The sequence below is a fragment of the Camelus ferus genome, chromosome 16 (genome assembly GCF_009834535.1).
Source record: "Camelus ferus isolate YT-003-E chromosome 16, BCGSAC_Cfer_1.0, whole genome shotgun sequence".
Taxonomy (NCBI): Eukaryota; Metazoa; Chordata; class Mammalia; order Artiodactyla; family Camelidae; genus Camelus; species Camelus ferus.
Window position 1 is genome coordinate 5,127,726 of NC_045711.1, and position 25,073 is coordinate 5,152,798.

The following is a 25,073-nucleotide window of genomic DNA, read 5'->3' on the forward strand; positions in this document are numbered from 1 at the left end:
AAGAAATGGATTCTTTGTCTTAAGAGGAACGATGCTACAGGTCCAAGAAGAAGAAAAGGACCAAGGGGGGTTGACAAAACTGTTCGCTGCTCAGACTTGAAGGGACTGTCCCTGACTTGAGATACTCAAGGATAGGATTTTTTTTTTTTTTCTTAATGGCTGTTTCGGTGGTATTTACCCTTCATACTTTTCTTCTCTGAAATCTTGCACAACCAAATTCAATTATTATTTTTACTCTTACTCTTGAACAGGTATGTGCTCTCTTTTCCACCCCCTTTGCCGTCTCTCCGTTTCCTCAAGGCTTCGCAGCTCTTCCTTCATCTGCCCGTTTGACCCTCTCTTCACTCTTTCTTACCCTTCGCCCCGAACTCTTTTTATTTGCTAAGCTGTGTTTGCAGGTTGCCTGCCATGTACCAAGCACATTTCTCATGAAGGCCTCAGGTGTGTTCCTGTCATCTGCTCCCCATGGGAGGCCCACGTACTTACTACCCAGTCCTGTCATTCCTGAGTCCCCCTTGTCCTACTCATCCCTTCTCAAAAGATGCAGCCAGGAGCTCCTAACACTGAGAACAAATCCAAGCAGAACGAAAATGAAAACCAGCCAAAGAAAATGTCCCCATTTCCCCTTTTCATGTTTATGAGGAACTATATGATGTGGGTCTACATCTGTGTTATCTCACTTCGTTTATATAGTTCGTGAGAGAAAGAGATTCGATTCCTGGCTCTGCCACTTATTGTCTGGGTGATTCTTGGACACGTTACTTAACCAGATGCCTGAAATCCTTTCTGGAACAAGGCAATGGTATAAATAAATAAATGATCTTGCTCAGACTTAATTTCCTAATTATAGAGGAAAGATTGCTTGGAGGTTAAAAGTACAGGCTTGACTTAAACATACTTGGGTGGGAGTCTGGGGCTTTCCGCTGACTCGATCTAAGGCCTTGGTTTCCTCATTTGTGAAATGGAGCCAATAATAATACCAACTTCATAAGGCTGTGGTGAGCATTGAATGAGATAATGCATAGAAAGCTTTCAACATAGTGCCTGGCGCTCCATAAACGTTAATTATTATTATCACTGATGATATTTTTAATAAGGGAGCATCATGACAATTAAAATCTTGGAGGCTGTATCAAGAAGTTAAAAGTGAAATACCATTTTATAGGAATAATCGACTATGAAATAATAATAAACATATATATCGGTCTCTGTCCCCAGTTCCTGGCATAGAGCTCCTAAAACTCTTGTAAATAGGGATGCTAAGGGGGAGGGGATAGCTCAGTGGTAGAACACATGCACAGCATGCATGAGGTCCTGAGTTCAATCCCCAGCCCCTCCATTAAAATAAATACATAAATAAACCTAATTACCTTCCCCCGCCAAATAGATAAAATAGGGATGCTAGAAGTTTCTTTTGTTCTAACATTTACCTTTGACCCTGAATCCTCACACTGAGCTCCTGAGGTCTTTATAACTTCCTGGGTGATAGGAGAATCTGACACAGATCTTTTAAATCCTTTGAAATTTCCTGGGTGATAGGAACATCTTTTATTCTAATGAGGTGACTCTTGGTGGGCTCTTCGATGGTGGATGGTCACCAGAAAGACCATGCAATGAATAGAAGCTTGGAAATTTCAGCTCACTCCTCCCACCTTTCTCCAGAGAAGGAAGAGAGACTAGTAATGGAATTAATGATCGATCATGCCTGTGTAATGAAGCCTCATAAATATCCCTCATAAATAATACAGTGTTCGGAGAGCTTCTGGGTTGGTGAACACATCTACCTACCAGGAAGGTGGCACACCTAGTTTCCCAAGGACAGGAGCTCCTACACTTGGACACTTCTGCATCCTATATATCTCTGCATCTGGTGTTCACTCATATCTTTTATTCTACCCTTTGTAATAGACCAGTGAACATAAAGTGTTTCCCTGAAGTTCTGTGACAATTCTAGCTAACTGTTGAGCCCAAAGAGGGGGGCATGGGAATTCTGATTTATAGCCAGTGGGTCAGAGGTACCGGTGACTATCTGAGCCTTACAATTGGCATCTGAAGTGAGAATGCTCTTCTGCATTTGAGTGCTTAACCTGTGATTCCAACAGGTTAAGGTAACCGCAGGTGGATGGTGTCAGAACTGAATTGCATTGTAAGGACACTCAGTTCGTGTTGAAAGTTGCTTGATGTGTGGAAAACCCACACATTTGGTGTTAGAAGTATTGTGTAGTAATAGTGTGAGAATAAAGAAGAAACACAGGAGTGTTTTTCCAACTCACCTGCATTAGAAGAATTCCAAGCACATTTAAGTATTATCGATTCTACTTTTACTTATTAACACTCCCTTTTAAAATAAGTTTATTGTCTTTTCTCATCATAGACGTGCAAACACACTTGCTTGCAAATGTTCTATGTTCTTTTAAACGTCTAAAATACATATATGTTATATTTATCAAAACTCATCAAATTGTTCATCTCAAATACGTGTAGTTTACTGTATAGGAATCACACCATAATAAAGGTGTTAAAAATACATACATGTTGCACACCTGAAACTTACATAATGTTGTACATCAACTATACCTCAATAAAAAAATTTTTACTGTATATATATATTTATTCATTTTTATAAAACTAGGGACATACTGTACATACTATTTATAACTTGCTTTTTTAATTTAATAGTACATAATGGACAGTGTCCATGTAAACAAATATGGGACCACATCATAATTTCTAATGGCTATAAAGCACTCTAACATATGGCTGTATCATCATTATTTAACTAGTTTCCTATTGTTGGACAATTAGGGCATCTCCAATGTTGCTATTCCAAGCAATAATAAAATAACCAACCATCTATATTTTTGCTCAATTAATCAATTTTCTCTTAGAAAAATTCTTAAATGTGAAATTGATTGATCAAAGAGTATGTACTTAAAATATGTATGTATATATTTTAGTGTACTATCAAACTGACTCCCAGAAGAAAGCTGAGGCAATTTCCTTGCAACAGCAGAGGATGAGAATGCCTGTTTCCACACAACTGCGCCAGCAATGGGGCTTGGTAAACTTTACATCTTTGCGAATCTAATCACACTGGCTCAACCACAGAGTTGTGGTATGACCCAAGCTTGGCCAACCAAACTTTCTCCAGGACTTTGAACCTTGTCTGGAGTGACCCAGAGATGGAAGAAACCACAGGGGGAGATAGCTGAGCAGTTCCTACTACCAAGACATTCTGGAAGTGCCAGCCTCCTTTCTCTCTTCTTCAGCTTTCTTGACCGCTCCTGTTACATCCTCACGTTTTCCATCAAATTTCCTTTTCCTTAGGTAGCTAGAATTAGTTTTTGTAGCTTGTAACCAAACTGAACTATCAAGCAGGTTGTTGAATATATGTCTGAGGCTCAGTCGGTGGGGGATGGTGAGGGGGAATCTGGGCAGGAGATGTAAATTTGGGTGACACCAACAATCCTATTAACTCCAGAAGGAGATGAAGTTAAACCTCTAACTCCCAACCTACTTCTAAGAACAGCATTAATTTCTTCAGAATGAATTTGATTTTTAATTTACCTTCATGTCTTAGGCAGAAACCAAAGTGCAGACTAACTACACTGATTCATTTAAGTACTATAGATGTGTTTGTAATGAAAAAAAAGTATATATATGTACACACACACAGGATTAACATGATAAAATTAATGTGGTTTTTTTTTTAATGAAACCACAAGCAAACAAAATTTTTGAACTGGAGCCCAGGCTCACCTGGGACATTTCTTTAAAATTCAAATTAATTTCTCTTCGGCCCACATTCTCATCTATTTGCCTAAGCAAAGAAGACATTAACTTTTCATTTCATTTAGCTCGTCTCATTTCCAGCCTAAGAACAAAGCCCAAACTCCAAATGTCGGTCCAGGAGTGTACCCTAAGAGTACCAAACACTGTTGCATAAAATAATAACGTTATTTATTTTTGTAGCAGTTTTGCCATGGAACTACCTAGGATTTAATGCCAATTTCCTCGATATTTATGTATCCAAGCCAGTTTCCCTGATATTTATATACCCAAGTGAACAGAGTTCAGTATTGTATACGGTAATTTCTAAATAAAAAGGCCTTTTCTTCAGAAAAGATTAAAAAAAAAACCATGAAAAGAGTGTTTTAGTGCTGACCATAGTAAGCCAGCAAGAGCATGAAGGAGGTTGGGGGGAGGGCGATGAAGATGTGGGACAGTTGCTCTGCTTATGGCATGCCTAATTTTGGATCAACAAGTTCCCTTAGGAAGAGGCAGGGAGGGATAAATTACGAATATGGGACTACCATACAGAAAATAGATAAACAACAAGTTTCTACTGTATAGCACAGGGAACGATATTCAATATCTTATAATAATCTAATGGAAGATAATAAAAAAAAAGAATATAGATACATACATACATATGTATAAGCGAATCACTTTGCTGTACACCTGGAACTAACACAATATTGTAAATCACTTTTACTTCCAAAAAAAAAAAAAAAGCTCCCTTAGATGACACCAGAACAGTGCACAGTACCTAGCGACAATGCCTGAGTCAAATGTCTGTTGAAAGTTAATAAATGATGCTGTTTAAATAAAAGATAGCTTGCAGATAAGGGAAAAACTGGATGAATTATGCAAAAAAAAATTGCCTATTTGTTGTTATTGGCTAGGAAATGCTAGAACAAGAAGGATACTAAGAGGTGACCTAAGTTGCTTCCTGTATCTCAATTTATAAATGAAACTATGGGTGTCCAAATAGATTAATGACTTTTTCAGACACAGTGCTTGAGTTTTCAAACAGTGTAAAGCAATCTTATTGTTCTGTACACCCTTAACTTTGGTTCTTATACCTGATCAGTTTTTCAGTCACTATTACTACATAATAAATTATCCCCCAAACTTAGTGATGTAAAACAACCACCATGTGATTTGGCTTGTGATTTTATGAGTCAGGAAACTGGAGGGAGCTCCAGTGGGCAGTTTTATCTTGGGCTCTCTCACTTGGCTGCAAATAAAGCTTACTCTAAGATCAGAAAACACACACACACACACACAGAAATATTTCAGCTTAGATTTTACCTGTGGATTTAACAATGATCTCTTTCACTCACTTGCAGTGGCTTTTTACTGCCTTAAAAAAACTGAATCTTTTTTTTCTTTACTTCCAGTACATCCTCGGTTATAATCACTAGCTTCTACATCACACCTTCACAGATTACTCAAAGTCACTTTATTTTATCATCTCACTCCTAACTCTCAACCTGATTTCAGGCTAAATCCTCTTCTGGAAGTGGCCTATCAATTGCATTGATCTCACTGGACTGCCCCAGTCCATTATGAAATAGTGGTTCAGAGCTTGCAGCTCTGGCATCCAGCAGACCCAGTTCATCCCTGCTGGGCCAACCTGGGATCAGATGACCTTGGGGAAGTTGCTCTCGTTGCCTCAATTTCTCCATCAGCAGGATAGTAAGAGTACCTATTCCACAGGTGCAAAGGTTAAAAGAGAAAATATCTGTAAACAGGATAAACCTCCGAGATACATATGAGTTACTACTGTTAAAGAGCAGGCAGGCATGCAATCAGAGGCATCTCTCCTAACTCTTATCTAAAAACACGAAACGGTGCTCCTGTGCAGGTGAACTGGAGAAGTCCATTCACAGGATGCCCAGGAAAGACTAGCACATGGTAGGCACTGGAGGTGGAAGATAAGACACATACCCTCCCTTCAACAGGCCTAAGACTAGCGGAGGAAGCAGACAGACAATGTGGTAGGTGATAGAATAAAGGTAGAGCAGGGAACCCACACACCTATGGTCAATTAATCTTAGACAAAGGAGGCAGGAATATACAATGGAGAAAAGACAGCCTCTTCAGCAAGTGATGTTGGGAAAGCTGGACAGCCGCATGTAAATCAATGAAGTTAGAACACTCCCTCACACCATACACAAAAATAAATTCAAAATGACTTTAAGACTTAAATATAAGCCATGACACTATAAGCCTCCTACAAGAAAACACAGGAAAACATTCTCTGATATAAATCTCAGCAATGTTCTCCTAGGACAGCCTACCTAGGCGGTAGAAATAAAAGCAAAATTAAACAAATGGGACCCAGTTAAACTTATAAGATTTTGCACAGCAAAGGGAACTATAAACGAAACAAAAAGGACAATCTACTGAATGAGAGAAAATATTTGCAAACAATGTAACTGACAAAGGCTTAATTTCCAGGATATACAAACAACTCATACAATTCAGTAACAAAAAACAAACAACTCAATCCAAAAATGGGCAGAAGACCTAAACAAACAATTCTCCAATGAAGACAGATAAATGACCAATAGGCACATGAAAAAATGCTCAGTATCGCTAATTATCAGAGACATGCAAATCAAACCTCCAATGAGGTATCACCTCACACCAGTCAGAATCGACATCATTCAAAAGTCCACAAATGACAAATGCTGGAGAGGGTGTGGAGAAAAGGGAACCCTCCTCCACTGTTAGTGGGAATGTAATTTGGTGTAGCCACTGTGGAAAACAGTACAGAGATTCCTTAAAAAGCTAAAAATAGATTTACCAGAAGATCCAGCAATCCTTTTCCTCGGCACATACCCAAAGGGAACTCCAATTAGAAAAGATACATGCACCCCAACGTTCATAGCAGCACTATTTACAAATAGCCAAGACATGGAAGCAACCTAAATGTCCATCCACAGATGACTGGATAAAGAAGATGTGTATAAATACACAATGGAATACTACTCAACCATAAAAAAGAATAAAATAATGCCATTTGCAGGAATATAGATGGACCTGGAGATTGTCATTCTAAGTGAAATAAGCCAGAAAAAGAAAGAAAAATACCATATGATATCACTTATATGTGGAATCTAAAAAAAAAATGACACAACTGAACTTATTTACAAAGCAGAAACAGACTCACAGACATAGAGAACAAGCTTATGGTTACCAGAGGAGGGGAAGGGGTGTAGGGTTAAATTGGGAGCTCGAAATTTGCAGATGCTGACTACTATATATAGGATAGATAAACAGCAAGGTCCTACTGTGCAGTACAGGGAACTATATTCAGTGCTTTGCAATAGCTTTTAATGAAAAGGAAAAGGAATATATACATATATATACATATATATATATAACTGAACCACTATGCTTGTACCTCCAGAAATTAACACAACATTGTAAACTGACTATATTCTTCAATTAAAAAAAAAAGGAAGAACACGGAACATGTTCATCATGACTGAGTGGGGCCACCACGATTCTCCCCGTGGTAACAGTTGTTTTATGCAAGGGCATTTAGAAGAAGGCTGTGGACTCTTCCCCCATGTGACACAAAGAGGACCTTTTTTGCAAAGCAGGTTTTTTAATAGTAAAGCAGATTCAGACACGGAATCTGCTAGCACAGTGGCAGGGATGGTGGTTGCAGTGGTGAATCTTGCAGTGGGTAAAAGCTCACTATGGATTGCATCGAATATCGCCTTAGCCTCATTTCAAACTTCGATGGATACGTGGATGGTGATACCCCTGGGCTGGCCAGGAGAGGCAGGACCAGGAATATAGCCAAGAGGGTCTGAGGGATAGTAAAGGGACAAATTAGCTATGTAATAAGAAACTTACCCAAGAGAGGTCTGACCTACGGCTTCAGCTATGGAGAGGTAATCTCCAGGCCCCTGGAATGTCCTGCCTGACCGGAGTGGTATTTTTCACCTGGGGCCTTTAGTCATTTGACAGTCTAATAATGTGATTTATAATGAGGGCTTTGGGTCACACCATATCAGCTCCGACCTCCAGAAAGGGCTGGAGACTAAAGGTCAGTCAGAGGGACAATATGTGATCAAGCCCTGGTTAAAAACTCTGGACAACAAAGTTTTGGGTAAGCTGCCTTCGTTGGCAATACCATGCGCATATTGTCACACATCAAGGTCAGGGCTCCACGTCTCCATTCAGAGAGGATGACCGGAAGCTCCGTGTTTGGACCCTCCTGGACTCTGCCCTTGCGTCTCTTCCCTTGACTGATTATAATAAAACTGTACTCTTAAGGGTAGCACTTCCTGAGTTCTGCGAGTTGTTCTAGCAAATTATAGAAGATGAGGTGGTCATGGGAACCTCTGACTTTGTAGCCAGCTAGTTTGAAGTGAGGGCAGGCTTGTGGGGACTGGTCACTCAGAATGTACAGTTAGCTATACTCAGTAGAGTAGCTAAGAGTTGCCAGGACAAGGACCAGTGGGATCTGAAAGTCTTTACAGGTATCGAACTCTTCTTAACCCTCCAGGGTGTGCCGTGGCCCCCTCCCGGCACCTCTAACCATGGAGCACCCACCTCAAGTTCAGCACCTCTTTCCCACCATCCCAAGGCTTAGAGACCAATCCTGCCTTAGACTGTGGGGGGTTAAAGAGCACCGACCCAACACTCGGGGACTCAACCCAACCTCACGGCTGGGAATGGGGAGAAGCGGGAGACAGAGTTAAAGGCAAGGCCTTCAGCAACAGACCACCCGGCGTAGCAGTCAGGGTCTCCCTAGAAAGAAGATCACAAAGAAGGACTTATTATAAAGGGGTTTTCTACAAAATAGCAGGTGCAGGGACCACAGGGGATTGGGCAGTAGCCTGGAATAGCAGCCCTCGACTCAGAGACCCGAGGGGAGGAGATAGGAGAGGATTCTGTAGAAGCATCCACTCTGTGGCTCAGCCAGACGAAAGCCACCTCTCCTTTCTTGCCCCTGATCTGTGGGGGGGCCACTGATGCAGCCCATGCAGGTCAGCCTCTGGGGTGGAGAAGAGCGGAAAGTGGGTCTGGAGGGACAGATGGAAGCTACTCGGCACTGGGTTCAAATCCTTGCTCTGTACCTACCAGCTGTGTGATCTTCAACAAGTCACATACGCTTAGTTCCTTCACTGATAAACAGAGAGCTTTAATAAGCAAGGACCAGAGGGCGGTAATGCCCACGAAGTGCTTGGTGTAGCACCTCCTTCATAATAAGGAGCTCAGAATCCGGCAGACACTACTTCTAAGCTGGATTGCTGCTCTGCCTCTGCCTTCGTGCCCAGTTCTAACAACTAGGCTTCTGACTTGCTTCTGAGACCCAGTTGCCCCCAGTATCCTTTTCCCATCATTGAATCCAGGTTATTATCACTGTGCCAGAGGCCCTGTCTTGATTATTTTCCTAATCCCGGGGCCTCCTAGGAATGACACCTTGCTGCATGCTTGTAGGTAACCATGGAAACCTGCTGCCTTGCTCAGGCGACCAAACGCAAGTCGGTAATAGCCCTTGATGGCGATGATGGAGAGAGAGGCTGACAACAAAGACTTTTAAGGATCCAGATTAAATAAAATTAATCACTTGGGGGTTGAATATTTTCATCCCTCAAGAGAGTTAGGACTCAGCTCTACATCGGGCACCCCCTCCCTCAGGCCACAGTGTCTACTGGACAGCATCCTCAAGGCTCCAGGCAGGGTTGGAGGTGTCCCCGCCACTCTGCCTGCTGACTTCTAGTGAGCTCTGCAGCCCCGCGAGCTCTGGCAGAGCGCTTTTATTTGACATTCATTGTGTGTGTTTGTGTGTGTGTGTCTGTGTCAAATTATCCCTATTTCTAAGGACACCAGTCATAATGGATGAGGGCCCACCTTAATCACCTCAACTGAACTAGTTACATCTTCAAGGACCCTTTTTCCAAATAAGATCACATACTGAGATACTGGAGCTTAGGGGTTCAAGATAATGGATTTTGAAAGGCAGAGGGGAAGAGCTCCAGTGGTAGAGCGTGTGCTCAGCATGCATGACGTCCTGGGTTCAATCCCCAGTTTGTCCTTAAAATAAATAAATAAACCTAATTACCCACATCCCCTCAAAAAAAAAAAAAAAACTTAAAAGATAGATTTTTAGGAGACACAGTTCAGCATATAACAGGGGATATAGGTGAGGAAAGGCCAGAATTTCTCACTACTGACTACCTTCCCATCAGCAAGCCCTTGATATTCTGGGCTGGGCCTTCTGCCCTGCTGCACTGACCTTTGCCCATCCACGTGCTCCCTTTCAGCAATCTGGTTCCACCTCCAGCTCTCACGGTTGGGTGAGGGTCTCTAGGCTCCTAACCTGCCAGTGCTGCTTCTGTTTGCCTGAGCAGACTTCCTCAAAGTCCAGTGTGTGCCTCTGAGAACAGGCCTCACCTCGGGGAGAGTGCTAATGCAGTTCCCTGCTTCTTTAGCTGTGCCCCAACCTCTTCAGGTGCTGGGGCCACCCCCAGCTGCATCCTAAGGGAAGCCAGCAGTGCTTGAAGTTCATGGAAGTGAGGACGTTTCGAATCAGACAGGCAAGGTTGAGAACCAGGTGGAAGAACACACAAAAGTCAAGAGTGCAACTTGGTAGATCTAAAGATGTTTACTGCTGCCCCCTTGTATGGATGGCCTGGGCCCACCAGGCTGGATTATGGCCACATAAAGGTCTGCAGGTAGGTCGTGCCCCAGGGTAAAGCAGGAACAGCCTGGCAGTGGCTACAGGCATGAACTTTGTTCATTAAACCTCAATTTCTGCCTCTAGAAAATGAGACCCATAAATCAAATTTATCTTATGGGATTTTTGTGGGAATTAAATGAATAATGAATATACGGCCTTAACCCAGTGCCTGGTAAAATGTGAACATTCAATATGTTAACTGCGGTGACCATGACGGCCACTTACATTTGACTGCTTCCACCAAGTTTCATGATGTTGATGATGAAGTAGTTTCTGGATATGACAGGTTAGAACTCCTGCTCCTCTCTTCTTGAAATTATGCACCCACACAGAATTACGCACACTCTTGGAAAAATGCTGGTATTTGGGGGGCTATTTCTAGAAAAGAGTATAGCTGGATTATAACCACTGACTCAGGATGGGGACTAACAGTTTGCAGTCTACCCAAATATATTAAGTTGCTTTCCTGTAATGAGCAGGGAAAGAGTAACAGGTATTTTCCTTTCCCTGCAGGGAGAGGAGGAATTCTATGGGTTCCTGAGATGTCAACACCGGGCTAGAACTAGGTCCTCTGAGTGCTAACAATTATCCTACACGTTTCCTAACTTAGCTCAGAAATACCCACACTCTCTCCAACAGGGTCAGGAGCACCTTGATCATTTTGAAAAGATAATTTCCTCAGATGAGAAGTGAACCACTTAAATCGTCATTATGTGCATCCCCTCCTGCCCCTCCTTTGAAGCCAAAGTGTGACCTAATGTATTTATAGGAACTAAAGTTCAAAATGTGAATTTCCTGTGTAGAGAAAAATAATCTGTCAGAAAGCACTTAGGAAAAGGCACAGCAGACAGATTAAATATGTTCAGAGATCTGGCCTTGGTCTCCTTTTCTGTTTTCCGTGACAGTGTCATTCAAACTCCAGCTTGTGATGGAGGCTGCGTCTGCCTGTGTCTGGGGCCTTGCTCAGTCTCTGGTGGCCTGGGTGCTCCATAGCCAGTGCCCTTTGGAAGATCCGCCTACAGCATCGTGAAAGCAACAGATCTCAGCGGGAAGGGATCACCTCTACTCTCTTCCAGCCAACCCCACCTCCTGACTTCTTCCTTGTACCTCTTTTTCTTGAAAGCTACTGCCATCCTACTGGTCATCTGGGCATGAAACTGCTAAGTAAGTGGTGCTTCCTAGCCTTCTTTGAAGTCTCAGATGCCTTCGAGATTGCATTGACACCATGGATTCTCCCCTCTGAAAAAGAAATCTATGGCTATTCACACATTTATTCAAAAATTCAGGGGTTCTTTGGGCTCTCTTATCTAAGCAATTTTTATTCTTCTCTTTTATTTCCTAATAATACCTGCTCAAAAATCCTTAGTGACTCCCACTGTACATAGAATAAAATATGTCCATATCCCTTAGCCTGGCACAGAACATATCACGATCTGACTACAGCCCATCTTTCTGAAATAATGGGTTAATGCATGCAAAACACAGTACTTGGCACATGGTGAGCACTGTGGAAGTGTTTTTTTATTATTATTATTATTATTATTACTATTATTACTACTACTACTACTACTACTACTACTACTACTACTATTATTATTATTATTATTACCCTTTGTTTCCATCCTAGTAATCTCTCACTGGTCCTCTTGGTGTCCTGTGTTTCATTCTTTTCTGGGTCTTTTTCATCTCCCTACCAGTCATTTCCTCCCCATGTCACTAAGACCTCCAGCCTTCTCAGATCAGAAATCCCTTCATTCACGCCCCTAATCTATAAGAAATTCAACCTCTTCCTCAATATTTCTGAATCCACCCAGATCTATTTTACCTTCTTCCAGTTGGGGCTTATCACCTCCTGCCCCAAACCCCTGTCCTGGCTCTTTCTCTGTGGTGTCTGACTGTAGCACAGCTGGGGCCACTCCACACACTTCATCACCATAAGCAGGGACCAGCCCCTCTTCTTCATGGCCCCACTAACACCATGTTCATTGCATATGACCCAGGAGCCAGAGCAATCTTTCTAAAATATCAGTCAGTTCATGTCACTTGTGTAACCAAAACTCTTTAATAGCTTCCCATCATACCTAGAAGAAAATCCAGACCCCTCCCTTAGCCAACAAAGCCATACTTCATTTTACACTCACGGGCAGATTTAAGTTTTGTGGAACCTGAAACTTATACAATTTTTGTGGGGGGAGGAGGAGTAGCCTCTGTAAGGAAAAATATAAAACCACAAATGAAAAATTAAATGGAAAGCATGGGATTACTATGGGTACTAATTCACAATTACTGAAAAATAATATGCACTTTATTATGGTCCATATTAAAAAATATTGTCTTAGCTACACTTCATTAACTAATTAATAAACATTATATATTCTAATTGTTCTTATATGATAATAAATACATAATTTATGCTAGATTTGTGCCATTTTAATCCAAATTTAAATGTCTTTGTTAATCCGTGTCACATAATGCATTCAAAAATTTGGGGATGTTTTCAAAAAAAAACTAATTGAAAATAAACATTTATTTAAAATCCGAGAAGAAACTACAATAAATTTCAAACTTATAAAAGCTTACAAATATTACAATTACAAATATCAGAAAAACAATAGAATGTAATATTTTATTAATTAACTGCTTAACACAACTATACTACTTTTTTCTACAATTTTTGTCTACCAATTATTTGTGCCTTCAAAAGACAACAAATTTTAACATCACCTTAAATTTCATCTCCCAAGGAGAGGATAGAAAGATAATTCATCTTTCCTTCAGCAGAGTTACTCAAAATTTGTTTTTTATCATCATTTAGAAGAGTTTCTTTCAGCTTCACAACTCTTCATTATGTAAAATTTTAGGACTGATGTCAAATCTGGCCAAACTGCTATCAGATTTCAATTACAGATGATCTAAAAGATTTCAGGGCATTTCATGTTTTCTTGTTAAAAAATTAATCTTAAGAAGTGGGGAGGGTATAGCTCAGTGGTAGAGTGAGTGCTTAGCATGCACGAGATCCTGGGTTCAATCCCCAGCATCTCCATTTAAATAAATAAATTAATAAATAAACCAAATTACCCCCCCAAAAGAATTTAAAAAATTAATCTTAAGTACTCTTTGATTTGACAATAACCATTTAACTGGTTTGTTGTTGAAATCCTTATTTTAGAGGTAAATTCTGAGTGTTACATTACTTTCATTGACATCAGTATTTCATATCAAATCAGCAAGAATTCAGAATCTTTTTCTGATGAGTTCCTATGATTCCCTCATCTTCATTAACTGGATTAGCAAACAATCCAAGAGTTTATTTATAACTTCCATTCAAGTTTTGTCTCTTCCTTTTAACATATTAGCACTTTCTGTAGAATCTAAAACTTCTGTTGTTGTCTACTTCACTTCTCAATGTCAGAGTATTGACTATTAAATTGATCATCTCTATCACTTTTATTTCATATTCTAACTTTTTCTACTGTGAGCTTCACTCAGACCTTTAGTCTACTAATTTTTTTTTTTTAACTGTTTTGTTTTGGCAGCGAGGAGGTAATTCGGTTTGCTTGTTTGGTTATTTATTTATTTATTTATTTACTTACTTACTTACTTACTTACTTATTTTTAGAGGAGTAACTGGGGATTGAACCCACAATCTTGTGCATGCTAAGCATGCACTCTATCACGAGCTATACCCTCCCCTCCTAGTCTACTCCTTTTCAATCCGATTTTTTCAGCCTTATAATAACTAAATATAAAAGATTTCAAAAGAAGATTGACTTCATACTCAAATCAGAGACCTGTAATTTCTGAGTTATTGAAATGCTGCAAAATGTCATTCCACTGACTTCAGGGTAAACCAACCTGGGATTACAGTGTGTGCTCCTCAGCCTCCCCCTCACCATGCTCCAGCCACCTGGACATTTGGTTCTTTGAACAAGCCAAGCTTGTTCCAGCCCTAGGGCCTTTGTACTAGCTGAGCTCTCTCTCTAAATATTCTATCTTCTGATCTTCACTTACCTGACTCTTGCCTGTCATTCAGACCTCAACATAAAGTCATCCCCTCAGAGAAATCTCTGGCTACCTCGTGTTAAGTAAACACCAATGCTATCATATCAACCTGCTTTAAAGCTTTTTGGATCTAAGTTTGGTTAAATATACATAAAGCCATAATATTGCAGTTTTCAATGAATTATCCCTGATAATCAACTATGAAATTTATCAGATGGCCTATCTCCCGATTCTCTATCCTCCCCCAACCAGAACTCCTAGGAATGGCTGAAATGTAGAAGAGAAATTCCTACCACTTAGCTATTGGAACGGATTCAGCAGCAAACTGCCTACCTGGATTCTCCCTTTCACGACTGAGCACTCAGTCCCCTGTCTGCTGGGAGACTCAGCTGACAGCTCTCAGATGAGTGTCTCTCCAAGAAATGCTCACCCTCAACTGAAGAGAGCTGACTTGTCCAAGATCATGTCCTTGTCCTTGAGGGCAGCCACTCCTCATGACTGGCCAGTGATGGGAGGCAAGGGGGCAATAGTGTGGGGTAGGAGGGTAGGATGGGGTGCGGATCCCAAGTCCTTAGGTGCTCAATGAGCAGACTGCTAGGGAGGCGTGGCTTCCAGGTTCCAAAGAAGCTAAAGATTCCAGGACACATCAAACCCAGTCCCCTAATGGCCCCATTAGCAGCTGCTAGCGTTCCACCCTCACCGCTCAGACTCTCTCCTCAAAAGACTTTGCAAGCCTGGGAGTGTGGGAATCACTACCAACGCTGAAAGGGAGGAAGAGGACCTCACTGACTTCACAGCGTTAGACGATGTTGGCTGAAGTTGTTTACCTTTACCTCTAGCTGGAAAAACAGAAGTTGCAGGCAGAGGTATTTTGTGAAATGGGGCTGTGTGCCAGGAACAGGACCATGTAGCCATCATGATGCAAAATAGCTCAATTTTACAAGATGTTTTAGGTTTTGCTTTTGTTGTGGCTGTCTTACTAAGAGCTGGACGCTGGGCATGCATTATCTAATTTAGCCTTTACAATAGCCCTTTGACTCCAGGGTCATATTAAATGATTAAAAAAATTAAGTTTAGAGAGATTTAAAAACTGTGCCCCTGGGATTCACTGCTAGTAAAAAACAAAAGCAAAAACAAAAATAAAAACATTTAGCAAGTGGAAGCCAGGTCCATTAGGAATTTCAGTTCGACTACTGCTCTCTGCAGACTCGCCATGAAGTTGCAGCCCACCGTAATCTTTGTCCAAAGAGCTCCTGTGATGAACTGAAAAAGATCCAGTTACAATCTTCCTATCAGCACTGCCTAGCATAGTGCTTTGTACATAGAACCTGAATTGAATTAAAAGGTGCTGACGGATCTCTTTAATAATAGACGTGATCGTGATAGACCGCAAACATACTGAAAAAGGCAGAGTTGATTTGTACTCATGCAGAGGAAAAGAACGGAAGCCTCATCTGCCTTTATCAGAGCTTTCTGTTTCCTGTAACAAAGCAGAACTCACAAAATCAGGATCCCAAGGTGACGTGTTTCTCTCTAAATAGAAGTACTGATGAGTCAGACGCTGTCATTGCTGTTGGAGACAAAGGGTTAGGTGGGCTTATCTTCTGAGCGGTTCTCCTGCTGGGAAGGACTTGCAGGGGGAAGGGGTGGTTGCTCAGCTGCCTGCTTTGGCTCCTCACTGCATCCCCAGCTGCTGACACAGTTTCTGGCACAGAGGAGTCTTTGGGTAAATCTGTGTTGTAGTCAGTGCGTTGCCGAGGAACGTCTCGGGGTACTGGGACCGGGAAGGCGAACTAACCTTTACTGAACACCCACAGAGCATCAGTACTGTGCCAAGTACTGGGGATACAAATTTGGATTCAGGACGACTGAATTTGCAGGGCCGGTGCAAAATGAAAATGAGCAGCACCTGCACCTTGTTCCAAAATTGTTAAGAATTTCAACATGGTGACAGCAGAGCATTCAGCCAAATGTACTTAAACCCTTCTGAATAGCTTGTGTGACTCACCGGTTGCAAGCTCAGGAAGCTGGCCCTGGGTGAATTACAAAGTTTATCTTATCAAAGGGCTCTCAGTTCAGTGGGCAACACAAACCCATGCTCAGTGATGATTTGATGTGATAGATAGTGTGTATTGGGGAGGGGAGCCTGAGGTCTTAGGAGAGCAGAGACTCAGATCTCACACAAGTATTTCAATCTCCTTTTTTTAACATCAAATATTTTTTACAATATTACCTGTAAATACTGAATTTACACTTCCATAGTTTTTAGTGCATTGATAGAGATGTGCAACCATCACCACAGTCAATTTTAGAACATTTTCATCACTCGGGAAAGAAGTCTCTCTCCATTATCCTCCACCTCTCCCAGCCCTAGGCAACCACTAATCTGCTTTCTGTCTCTATGGATTTGTCTATTCCTACAAGTGAAATTGCTGGGTTATATAGTAACTCTATGTTACTGAATTTTTTTAAATAACAGGTTTATTGAGATATAATTAATATGCCATAAAATTTACCCTCTTAAAATGTACAGTTTGGCAGAGTTGTGCAACCAGTATTATCTAATTCAAGAATATTTTCATCACCCCAAAAAGAAATCTCTTACTCCTTCACAATCATCCCCATCTCCTCCTCCCTCCAGGCCCTGGCAACCACTAATCTGCTTTCTGTCTCTACGGATTTGCCTCTTCTGGAAATTTCATATAAATGGAATCATATATTATGTGGCTTTTGTGTCTAGCTGCTTTCACTGAGCATGTTTTCAAGGTTCACGCGTGCTGTAGCATGTAGATGATTTCCTTTTTACAGATGAGGAAGCCAAAACTCTGGGAAGCTAAATGATTTGCTCGAGATCACATAAGTGATAAAACAGCAGGATGGCTGGGGGTGACCAGTCATTCCAGTTTGACCAGGACAGTTCCTGTTTTAGCTTTGAATGTCCCATTCTTCAGAAAATCCCTTAGTTGTGAGCAAACTAGGACAGCTGGTCACTCTAGAAGGGATTCAGCCTAGTCTTCCTGTGATACAATGGAAATGGCTTTATGAGATGAAGAGTTCACTATTTTAAGTGAAGCTAAGCCAACATATCCTAGGGTACTATAAAAAATTTGGACATTTTCTCAGTATTCCTTAAATCAATCTCTGTGCTCCTTTCACTGATCTAAGCCTCCACTTTAATAATCCCCAATTGCCCCCACAACCTTATTATTTTTTTCCATAGTGCTACAAAGTTTATTTATTAATTATATCTATTGTTTCTGTTGGTCTGCCCCTGCTGGAAAGTGATCTCCATGGAACCAGAGATCTCTGTTTTCTTCATTTAAGTATCCAAGTTGCCAAAAATAGTGTGTGGTTCGTAGTAGGCACTCAAAACATTTTACTGAATAATTCTTATGTGATAGCTAGACCTTGTGTCAGGATGTCTAGCTAAGCATATCTTAATATCTGCCAAAAGGTGATTATGAATATCGGTCACAATAAGACTTAAAATTCCAAGGCATAGCATGAAGCCCAAGACGTTTTTCTTTCTTTTCTTTGGTTTTTTGAAAAGTTTTAAATGTCCAAACAAGTTGAAAGAATTGTTCAATAAACATCCTAAAGCCTTTACATAGATTCACCAATTATTAACATTTTGTCACATTTGCCTCCACACGCCCCCCCCCATACTTTGTCAAAAAGTAGGATGCAGCGGGGGAGGGTATAGCTCAGTGGGTGCTTAGCATGCACGAGATCCTGGGTTCAATCCCTAGTCTTCTATTAAAATAAATAAATAAACCTAATTACCCACTCCCCCCAAAAAAGAAATACGCTTAAAAGATTTAATTAAAGACAATGAGAAAAATAGGAAATAAAAAAAATTTTTTTAATTACAATACAGCCATCATGATACTTAACCCCTAAATATCTCAATATGGATCTCCTAGAAAAAGAGCATTTTACCAATAACCAGAATACCATTACTACCACAGCTAAGAAGATTAACATTAATTCAGTAATACTTTTTGACAAAATGACAACCTATGGAATAGGAGAAAATATTTGCAAATGATGCAACTGACAAAGGCTTAATTTCCAGAATATATGAACAGCTCATAAAACTTAATAACAAAAAAACAAACAACCCAGTCCAAAAATGGGCAGAAGACCTAAACAAGCAAATCTTCAATGAAGACATACAAATGGCCAATAGGCACATGAAAAAATGCTCAATATCACTAATTATCAGAGAAATGCAAATCAAAACTACAATGAGGTATCACCTCACACCAGTCAGAATGGCCATCATTCAAAAGTCTACAAATGATAAATGCTGGAGAGGGTGTGGAGAAAAGGGAACCCTCCTACACTGCTGGTGGGAATGTAGTTTGATGCAGCTATTATAAGAAACAGTATGGAGATTCCTCAAAAAACTAAAGACAGGCTTACCATATGATCCAGCAATCCCACTCCTGGGCATATATCTAGAGGGAATTCTAATTCAAAAAGATATATGCACACCATGTTCACAGCAGCACTATATACAATAGCCAAGATATAGAAGCAACCTATATTTCCATTGATAGATGACTGGATAAAGAAGCTGTGGTATATTTATACAATGGAATACTACTTAGCCATAAAAAGGAATAAAATAATGCCATTTGCAGCAACAGGGATGGACCTAGAGATTGTCATTCTAAGTGAAGTAAGCCAGAAAGAGAAAGAACAATACCACATAATATCATTCATAGATGGAATCTTAAAAAAAGAGAAAAAAGAAAGGATAGTATGAATTCATCTACAAAACAGAAGTACACTTGCCGACATAGTAAACAATCTTACGATTACCAGGGAAAGAGAGTGGGAAGGGATAAATTTGGGAGTTTGAGATTTGCAAATTTACCTACTATATATATAAATAGATTAAAAAAACCAAGTTTTTTCCATATAGCACAGGGAACTGTATTCAATATCTTGTAATAATTTTTAATGAAAAAGAATATGAAATATGTATGTATACACATAACTGGGACATTGGGCTGTACACCAGAAATTGACACATTGTAACTAACTGTACTTCAATTTAAAAAATAATAAATAATAATACTCTTTGATATTCTATTTCTATTCAAATTTCCCTAATAGTCTTTAAATATATAGCAGGATTTTCTCCCTCAATCCAGAATCTGATTAAGATTTACACATTGCATTTGGTTGTTTTTTTTCCTTAGTCTCTCTTGGTAGAGAAAAATCTCTGCATTTTGGTGTTTTCCATGACATTGAACTTTTTCAAAAAATTTAAGCCAGTTGTCTTGCAGCTTTTTCCAAATTCTGGATTTGACTCATTATTTCTTCATGTTTAGATTCAGGATAAGCATTCGGGCAAGAATTCTGCATAAGCAGTATTGTGCACCCCTTGCATAACATCAGAAGGCTGGTCATTGTCTTACCATTGGTGATGCCAAGTTTGATCTCTTGGTTAAGATGGCATCTGACAGATCTCTCCATGATAAAGGAGATTTTCCCTTTGGAAGTAATAATAATAATAATAAAAAGATAATAATTCCCTTGGGAATTATTAATTGAGCTGTGGGATGCTACTTTGAAACCATCTCATTATCTTGTTTCTCAACATTCTTTCACTCAAAGCCTTTAGTGTCCATTAATGGTCCTACCCTAAATCAATTATTACATTGGCAGTTGCAAACGCTATCATTTGCCTACATTTATTAGCTGGCATCCTTGTGAATCACTGTGGATTCATAGATTTTATTTTACATTTCATTTAAAGTATTATCATCTATTACTACCATTACTTTTTTCCTTTTAATATGCTGAAATTGTCCAAAATTTGGCAACTGGGAGCTCTTAAAAACCAAAATTTGAAAAGTCTTTAAAACAGGCTAATGTACATGTCACAAAATAGGATGATTTTCGGGGCCATGAAGCTTTAAAATATATGAATATAGTCTACATTTTAAACTATCTTTTGGATAGTTTGTTGGTGTAAAATGTTTGCTACCTAAAACTAGTTCAGAAGGAATCTTTTGACAATACCTTTGATTTTCTCAGAAGCTTTATCATAGAACATTTTCTTTGAACTTGATGTTGATGTATTATAATAGGACTTCCTAGGAAAACTGATGAAGTTTGATCTTTACATATTACCTGAGTTTGTAACAAGATTTTAAAACTCTTTAAAGTGGCACAGGAAGAGCTGGAGAATTAATACAACTTCATTAGACACCAGAAATTTCATTTCCTGAGTGACGGTGATGGAATGTGAGACTAGAAGGAAACTCTAAATAGCCTCAAATAGATAGGATTGGGTGGGGTTGCAAGTAATAGAAAACCAGATCATAATGGCTTTACCCTACAGGGACTTTATTTTTTCCTCATGTAATTAGAAACCCAAAGGTGGTCAGTTCAGGGCTAGTGGAGTTGCTCAGTGATGTCATCAAGCCTTCCTCTTCCTTTTCATTCCAGCATCCTACTGAACCTCTAAGGTATTGTGTCTAAGTTCTAGGTCAAGAAGAAGAAAGAAGGGATATGAAGCCAAACTGAGTCAGTCCCTAGTAGGAAACATTCTTAGGAGCCCAAGCAGATCCTTGTGTTTACACCCTGTTGGTTAGAATTGGAACATATGGTCCCCTTACCTGCAGGGGAGTGTACAGTAGAAGAAAGCAAAGGAGGAAAAGGCTACAAATAGCTTTTGGCAACCAATTCACAGTATCTAGAGCCATATAAATAGCTATGGATCTTTAGTTGATATTTTATGAAGTTACATTGGGAGAAATTAACATGGCCATAGTCTATACGCCTTCCATTCATAAAGCAAAAAAAAATGTTGAGCTTCTTCTATGTGCTGTTACTTCACTGAGGATATAAAGATGAAAATGATACATTGCTTCATTTGTTCTCTTTAGAAAATCGTTACGAAAGTTCCAAGTACTTAACTCCTAGGACTCAGGAAACAAGCAGGTGTGCTCAGCCACCTGGTTCCTCCTGACAACGTTTCAATACCAGACAAAACAGGAATTGAATCACTCCACCGAGATAACTAGCTCAGTCAAATAGTCAATGTTCTCCTGTGTAAATAGTTCCTTTTATGAAAAAAATATCCTACCTGAAATTCATATTCAGACAGCCTTGCTGAAGTAAAGTCAGTAGCTAGGTAGGGCCAGTGTTATCTCCAATGTTCTGTTTATGCTTACAGAATAGTGATGATCGTTTGTGTTACACTAAATGATAATAGAGAGCTATTTGGAGCATCTAACTTACAAAAATAACTTTAAAATTGTAGTGATATGACCCTAATCCCTTGTCTTAATAGGAAAAGCATAAACATGTAGGACTCCTTAAAGAAAACTGTTTCATTAGGCTGCAAGCTCTCTTAGATATTCTTAGATATTGGCAAACCATGGCCCATGGGCCAAATCTGAAGTACTGCCTGTTGGGAACAAAGTTTTTCTGGAACACAGCCATACCTATTTGTTTCTATACTGTTTAAGGCTGCTTTGCGACTGCAGCCAGCAGAGCTAAGTAGTTGTGATGGATATTTTCTGGCCCACAAAGCCTAAAATATTTACTCTCTGGCCCTTTACAGAAAAAGCTTTATTTATCATTACTTAGCACATATTAGGTGCTCAATAAATGCTTCTTGATTTTCTGAATGACCACATTCAAGGCTTTCCAGCTGGATATAAAAAAAGTGAACAAATTAATACATCTAAGCACAAAGCAGTCTGTGCTTCCCCAATTTATCTGGTATTTACTTGTTTGATTGCAGTTTGTTACTGTTGACAGAAGACCACATGATTCGCAAGGATCACGTAAACGCTTTGAGATTCCAGAATGCAAATTGCTCTGAATCCAAGTTTTCAAAGAGTTGGCCTTTGGGCTAAATATGTCTCATTGACATGTTTTATTTGGCCCACACAAGGCTGCTGTTGTTTGTTTTGAAAGCAGCATTAACTGCCAACATTTAAAAATAAGGAGACTTCTCATAATAATGCAAATCTCCAGCTTCTTTTGAAAATTTGAACGATCAGGCAATGTGGGTATACAGTTTGGTTAGGGTCATAACCACCTGGGGCTTAAGTAGTTTTTGCCTTCTTTGATGGGGTAAGTGCCCTCCAATTCACCACAGTCCCCACTACTCCTCACAGTCTTACCCCAGGCTGCCCCCATCCAGGTACCTTATCAGCTGGTCCTTCTGTAGACATCTGCATTTAGCATCCTTACTCTAAAGGACTATCGTTTGCTACAAAGGCCCCTGAACTACAACACTTTCTATACCTTTGCTTCCTTTTCCTGGCTTGAAAACAGACCGGCACATCTGAAAGCAAAACAGGAAAGAGCAACAATGCTATGAGGACCGTTACCTTCATTCCAACTAGAAGGCAACTTCATCCTCCTGCCCCCTCTTTCCTTTTTCAGACAAGCCTGAGGATTTAGCCTGCTTTCCTTGCCGCTATTCCGCTCCCTCCACCCACTCCATCTCCTGGAGTTGTTGACTTCAAACCCTGGAGTGCAGTCTCCCCAGTTCCCCGCTGCCCTTGAAAACAAACACCGTGGCCCTTCTTGTTTTTAGAGCTGCACCACTAATCATTATAGGGAAACAGACAGGAAATAACAAATAAGGAGGAAATTACAAAGTTAAAAAAAAATCATATAGTTCTTGCAGTCGTAGTCCATGATTCCCTTAATGAGGCAGCACCTGGAAGGAAGTCCCCTATTATTACTGTCTCCTGTTAGGGTCTCATAGCTGGTGGATTATGTATAAAGGGCCCAAAGCTTCTACAAGATCCAAACGGCGCTGAAGAATCGACTTGACAGCGCAGGAACCATTAGGTGGCAGCACAGGGCATATCTTTTCCAGTCTCTCTCCAACCGGGCAGGCGGATGTGAGGCACCCAACTGTCTAGGAAGGGATAACTTAGCGCCAGATCAGGGCAAGCATTTGGGCTGAGACCAGGCAGAGGATAAGAGCCAAAAGGCTCCCAGTCGCATTGTGCCCTCAGGAAGCCAGGTGTGGAGTTCTTGTCTCCTCTGTGCCTTTCCCTGATGTGTCGATTAGAACCAGACTTGAAGGACTGATAGAACCTTCCAGTCCAACATCTTGATTTCATGACAAATACACCTCCGAGGCCTGGAGAGATTTGACTTGGCCTCTGTTGTCGCCATGCCATGGGCCCAGTCAGCTGTCTTGGCAGGTTCACTGGTGCCAGCTTATCCTTCTGCCCTGTCCCTCTGGTTAAAAAGCATTTATTGAGGTCTGCTAAGAATAAAGACTAATTTTCCTAGCCTCAAAGGTGAAATGGAGAAGTGCCTCCCTGCCTCTAATACAGCAGGACTTTATGTAGGAAACTGAGACTTAACTGGCTGCAGGAAAACACAGGTTAAACCTTACTTTTGCTTCTACCAACCTAACCCACCGGGAAGAAAAGTGAGGGCCCCTATTCCAGAAGGGGAGTTACAGCTCTCAGCAGGCCAGCGTGTGCCCCTTTTGGGGACTGGCCAGTATTGTTGTGGCTCTGATCACAAGTGGCCTATAGCATAGCGGGGCTGGGCCACGCACAGCCACATAAATCACCAGTCCTCTTGATTTACATTACTAAAACCACCCGTATTCCTAGAAGTTAAACACAAATCCAAACTGCCCTTTAACAAAATCATGTCCCCAGGCTTCAGTTGGTTTACAGGAGAGTCTAGTGACCCAAAGGTTACCTTACTGCGAGGCAGCATTAGCTTGAAGGCGCCAGGCCTCAGAAGAGGAATTTTCCCAAAACTACTGTCAATGTAAAGTCTTACCTGTTTCTGTTGAAAGCACCATGCTGGATGTTACAGGGCCTTGCCTCTTCAAATGTGGTCTTTCAACCCGTGGCAACACCTGGAAGCTGGTTAAAAATGGAGAATCCCGGGCCCAGCCCGTTCCTGCTGAATCGGCATTTCCGTTTCAGCAAGATTTCCCTGTTGGTTCCCTTGCGTGTTCAAGTTTGAGAAGCGCTGCTTTAGGACACCTGGGAGAAAAGATCAAACCGACAACAGACAAAGAGACAGTCCCGACCTCAAAGGGGCTTATAGATTGCTTTAAGAGCTCAGACCACACGTGTGAGAAATGTCCTGAAAATGACCAATAAGAAATGTATATTATTAATGCCATGTGGGCTGCCCTAGGACAACATAGGACACACATTTTGAGAGGGTGCAAAAGAATGATTACAGTGAAGAGGGGTCAGCTGCGCCGTCTTCCCCGGGTTGGTGAGATTTTGAGAAGTATGGACGAATGAAGAGGGAAAGGACAGGGAGAGGCCCTTCTAGAGGACAGATCAGTAGGCAAACTAAATTCTAGGCAGTGGCCTACAGATTATTATCCTATGCATGTGTCCAGACTTCCGCTGGATCTTTCCAGCATGGGACACGTTACTGTGGCTGCACACACATAGAACCTCATGTTAAGTATTTTGGTTTAATCAATGGTTCTCATGGAAATTCTTCAAATGTGCTCACCAAACTTGCAAACTGTTCTTTCTTTGCATTCAAAAAGGCAAGTCCTCACCCCTTTCTTGTGTAGTTTCTAGCTTTTATTTTAGAATTC

General features: G+C 40.6%; 1 long non-coding RNA gene across 1 annotated transcript; it reads right to left on the reverse strand.

Annotated features, from left to right (window-relative positions):
* Nucleotides 1-9,594: 9,594 nt before the first annotated feature.
* Nucleotides 9,595-24,589, reverse strand: LOC116669270. The gene is made up of 4 exons (XR_004326608.1): nucleotides 24,580-24,589; nucleotides 20,683-20,690; nucleotides 12,303-12,308; nucleotides 9,595-9,823 (listed from the first exon to the last, which is right to left on the reverse strand). It is a non-coding gene; the product is annotated as an uncharacterized LOC116669270 (long non-coding RNA).
* Between the last annotated feature and the right edge of the window lie 484 nt (nucleotides 24,590-25,073).